This window comes from Mobula hypostoma, chromosome 28 (genome assembly GCF_963921235.1).
Source record: "Mobula hypostoma chromosome 28, sMobHyp1.1, whole genome shotgun sequence".
Classification (NCBI taxonomy): Eukaryota; Metazoa; Chordata; class Chondrichthyes; order Myliobatiformes; family Myliobatidae; genus Mobula; species Mobula hypostoma.
The window spans coordinates 1840550-1845708 of NC_086124.1; the positions used below are offsets into that span (position 1 = coordinate 1840550).

Genomic DNA, 5159 nt, shown 5'->3' on the forward strand with positions numbered 1-5159 from the left:
GATGAAGTCCATGAGCACAGTAAAGTTCAAAGTTTCTCAAATGCCCCACATCTCACGCAGACGGGAGAAGGAAGAAAAACTCTCCCTGCCATGCCGACCACAATCCGACTCTGAGTCATCTGAAAATTTCGAGCTCTGATCAGCTCTATGACACCAAGTACTGAGCGCCATCTCTGTCCGAACGATTCAACCTCCTTCTCGGTCGCCAAAAGCAGGCAAAGCCGGGGATTTTGAGGCCTACCCTCCGAAAGATTCCCGACCTCACAGTAACGACAGCAGTGAAAGGAGCGTTTCAGAAATTTCTCCATATGTTCCTCTGTGCTTTCACGTCTATTCTCCATCAAATCAGAATTCTCCATGGCCCCTGATCCTGGGAATGAGAAGTTTAATGCATGAGGAGCATTTGCCAGCTCAGGACCTGCACTCTCATGCCTCCAGTTCATTTATTTTTTCTCTTTTTTATTACCTGCATGAACTGTCCTCTTTTGCACATGGGATGTTTGTTGGTCTTTGTTTTTGTGGATTCTATTGTCTTGTTTTGTTGGTTCTTGTGAGAAAATAAATCTCGAGGTTGTATGGTTTATACATACATTAATAGTAAATTTACTTTGAACTTTGTACTCACTGGAATTCAGAAAAATAATTGGGGCACTCATTAAAACCAGCTGAGTATCGAAGGGCTGACACGGAGTGACCATAGGCAGTAGTAAACAATATTGGGGAATCTAATGCCAGAGGACGGAGCCTCAGAATAGAGGGACGTCCCTTTAGAACAATGATCAGGAGGAATTTATTTAGCCAGAAGGTGGTGAGTCTGTGGAATTAATTGTCACAGGTATCTGTCATTGGTATATTTAAAGCGGAGGTTGATAGGTTCTTGATTAGTCAGGGTGTCATAGGACGAAGGGAGATGGCAGGAGAATTGAGTTGAGAGGGATAGTAGATTGGCAGAGCAGACTTGATGGGCCAAATGGTCTAAATTCTGCTCCTAAGTCTTATGACACAAGTAAATAAACATCTCATCTCCATGGACCACCTTCATAAACATGAAGAAGTGCAAATCTGCAGAATCTGGAAATCAAAGCAAGGCACATAACGTACTAGAGGAACTCAGCAAGACAGTCAGCGTCCATGGAAAATAAACAAGATCTCATCTCTGAAGATGATCTCGGCTCATAACATAACATTTTGTGCGAGTTGTAGTTTTGTAGAACCCAGCAGCAGGACTTCTGCAGAAAATGTCAAGGCCCCAGTGAGATTTGAACTCACGACCCCTGGTTTACAAGACCAGTGCTCTAACCCCTGAGCTATGGAGCCTCTGTTACTAAGAAAAGTCAGTCCTGAGACTGGTGACCGGCTAACGTATTGTGTTGCTGGGAAGAGCGAGCAGAATTCCTGAATAGGGGAAAAATTCTGGGGAATTCTATTACTCATTTGCCAGCCCCTGCAGGCTGGTGATGCTATACAGAGAGGGACACACAAATGATCGCCGTGTGCTGAACTGTAGCCGGGCTGTACAGACAATTCTGTTATAAAACGGGAGGAGCCGGGACCGGCAAAACTGGACTGAAATTATTTCTGGAATTAAAGATTTCATCTTCTACGTGAAACAGCTGTCATCGTCGCGCCGGTTTCCCTCAGGCTCCGGAGGGTGTACAATTATTAAATTACTGGTTGTCGAACTCTCCGTCCTTTACAGAGAGTGTGAACTCTCTTCGTACAAGCTGAAAGCCTTCTTGCTCTCGGCTGCAGCCTGCCCGTGCCCGGGTTTGGAGTGTCCTGACCCGACCCTCCAGCCCGGGGCTGCCTTCACCGCCTCTCCGCAGCCTGGGTGCACTACCGGCACGACCTTTGTTCAGGAAGACAAGCCTTCATTCTCAGGAAGAAGTACGCGTCGCATTTTGCACAATCGTACGAACGCCAACGAGAGTAAATTAATTTAAGCGAACTGCTACTTAAAAGTAGGTTAACACACAGAAAATGCCAGAGGAATTCAGCAGATCAGGCAGCATCAGTCCTGATCAGGGATATCCAACCTTTTTTTAATCCCGTGGACCCCTACCATTAACCGAGAGTTCCGTGAACTCCAGGTTGGGAAACCCTGGTCCTGAAGAAGGGTCTCGGCCCGAAACATCAACTGTTTATTCCTCTCCATAGATGCTGCCTGACCCGCTGAGTTCCTCCAGCATTTTGTGTGTGTTTCTCTGGATTTCCACCTCCTGCAGAATTTCTTGCGTTCTTAAAATTGGGATAGCAGGAGAGAGACCGTCTCCTGTGTGTCAGGGAATGAGAATCACTGACATGTCGTTAAATGTGTTGCCTTGTGGCAGCAGTACTTTACAATGCATAAAATATACTGTAAATTACAATAATTATATTAACTATAATGTTGCACTGGCTTATAACATAATTATATATCATATTAATATAATTAAACGTATTCATAATTTAATTATTTTAATTATAATTAATATAATCATATAATAAAATTAAACTATGTTTCAGGAACAGCTTTTTCCCCTCCGCCATCAGATTTCTGTAGAACTCGTTGCCACGGGTGGCAGTGGAGGCCAAGTCATTGGGTGTATTTAAGGCAGAGGTTGACAGATTGGTTGGGGGATGAAGGGATACGGGGAGAAGGCAGGAGATTGGGGCTGAGAGGGATTGGATCAGCCACGATGGAATGGTGGGATAGAGTAGATGGGCCAAATGGCCTGATTCTGCTCCTGTACCTTATAGACTTATGAACGCATGAACACTACCTCATTATTCTTCTCTCTTTTTGCACTTCTTGCAAACACGTTTATTTCTTATAGTAATTTATACTTTCTATTATTATGAAATGCGGCCGCAGAACAACAGATTTCACGACATGCAAGTGATAGTAAGCCTGATTCTGAGTTATATTTATATGAATATAAATGTGTAATGCAAAAAGAAGAAAATAGAATCAGAACTGGGTTTAGTATCACCGGGATAAACCGAGGAATTTGTTGCGTTTGCAATGTGCGTCTACACAGTGAGATGTACAGGAACCGGAAGAGAGCCGGGAGCCGGGAGCCGAGCTGCAATCTCCTTGGCGACCCCCGTTTTCATATTTCATCTTGTGTCTCGTTTAAACAAATTCTGATCCAAAAACTGCGGGAGTTCGCGGGATTTTATTAGAGAAATCGCAGTTTAAATTCACCGGGAGTAGAGTTAGATTTTACACAATCTTCCTTTGAAGTGCTTGTTCTGAGATCTTGACCTGGTACTAACTGACGTTCCTGGGCAGGATCTGTCATCTTGAGGAACCCGATGCGGCTTTGATGTTTGCGGCGCTGTTGCGCCAGAATGGAATCGTTTGGGCTTGAAGACCCGATGCGGCGGCCGCAGACGCACCGTGGGTGGGCGCCGCTGCTGAGTCAGGCTGGGGACAGGGTCAGGCGGGGTCCGAGTCAGGCAGGGGACTGGCTGTGGTGGACTGGGTCAGGCGGGGGCAGCGCTGTGGTGGACCGGGTCAGGCGGGGTCCGAGTCAGGCAGGGGACCGGCTGTGGACCGGGTCAGGCGGGGGACTGGCTGTGGTGGACCGGGTCAGGCGGGGGATCGGCTGTGGACCGGATCAGGCAGGGGACTGGCTGTGGTGGACTGGGTCAGGCGGAGGCAGCGCTGATGACCGGGTCAGGCAGGGGACCGGCTGTGGACCGGGTCAGGCAGGGGACCGGCTGTGGACTGGGTCAGGCAGGGGACCGGCTGTGGACCGGATCAGGCAGGGGACCGGCTGTGGACTGAGTCAGGCAAGGGCAGCCCTGTGGACCAGGTCAAGCAGGGGACCGGCTGTGGACCGGGTCAGGCAGGGGACCGGCTGTGGACCGGATCAGGCAGGGGACCGGCTGTGGACTGGGTCAGGCAGGGGCAGCGCTGTGGACCGGGTCAGGCGGGGGCAGCCCTGGGGACTGAGGGCAGAGGTCGGAGTCAGGCCGGGGACTGAGGACTGAGGACTGGGGTCGGAGTCAGGCAGGGGACGGGCTGTGGACCGGGTCAGGCGGGGGCAGCGCTGGGGACTGAGGACAGAGGTTGGAGTCAGGCCGGGGACTGGGGACTGCCACGGCCCGCGTCACAGTGCCTAGTAATAAACGCTGCAATTATACAGAGCAGATCTGTATAATCAACTCCGCGGGTCTCGGCGTCTCCAGTACACAAATGTGCATAAATCTGCAAATGAGGCAAATGCATCGATTTGCATAATCCGCACTCTGCCTGGGAAGAGATAAATAACGTCTCGTTTGCAGATCTGCATATGTGTAAATTTGCAAAAGAAAAATTAATTTATCTTCACCACCAGAAACACTGCTGTTCAAACAGGACGCTCTGCAAAGCAGTTTCAGGGATCATCTCAGCGGCTCAATGGAAATTCCTTAATTTTCCTTAAATTCTCGTGGATGTATGCTTTGCCTGAGATAAATCGTTTGATCTCAGTGTCGCCTCCCGGCTACAGAGCGGATATACATTCAGTCAGCTTTCCCGCCGCTGATTACTTGCCAGACCCCTCTGTAAAACCACAAACAGGAGAAAATCTGCAGATGCTGGAAATCCAGAGCAACACACACAAAAAGCTGGAGGAACTCAGCAGGCCAGGCAGCATCTATGGAAAAGGGTAAACAGTCGATGTTTCGGGCCGAGACCCTTCCTCAGCACTGGAAAAGCTCAGAAAGCTAGCACCTAGAGTGCAAACAGCAACGCAATTTAAATAAAAGTGCCCTGAAACCATTTCTGTATACAGTACGTATTGAAATGACTTTCTCGGTGCTAATGCTCCGTCTCCGCCGCAAACCTAACGAATTCTCACATGGGCATTGAAACATACAGTATAATGCCTCGGTTGTCAAAGACCAACACAATCTGATGATATGCTGGGAGCAACCGACACGGCATGCTCACAACATACTTCCCCTAATTAAGATATAGGAGCACAATCAGGCCATTTGGCCCATCGAGTCTGCTCCGCCATCTCATCATGACTAATCCATTTCCCTCTTGGCCCCAATCTCCTGCCTTCTCCCCGTATCCCTGACCAACCAAGAAACTATTAACCTCTGCCTTCAACATACATAAAGACTTGGCCTCCACAGTTGCTTGTGGCAAAGAATTCCACAGATACATCACTCCATGCCTAAAG

General features: G+C 48.6%; 1 non-coding gene across 1 annotated transcript; it reads right to left on the reverse strand.

Annotated features, from left to right (window-relative positions):
- Positions 1-1244: 1244 nt before the first annotated feature.
- trnat-ugu (transfer RNA threonine (anticodon UGU)) lies at positions 1245-1317 on the reverse strand. Its single transcript has one exon. It is a non-coding gene; the product is annotated as a tRNA-Thr (tRNA).
- Positions 1318-5159: the final 3842 nt, after the last annotated feature.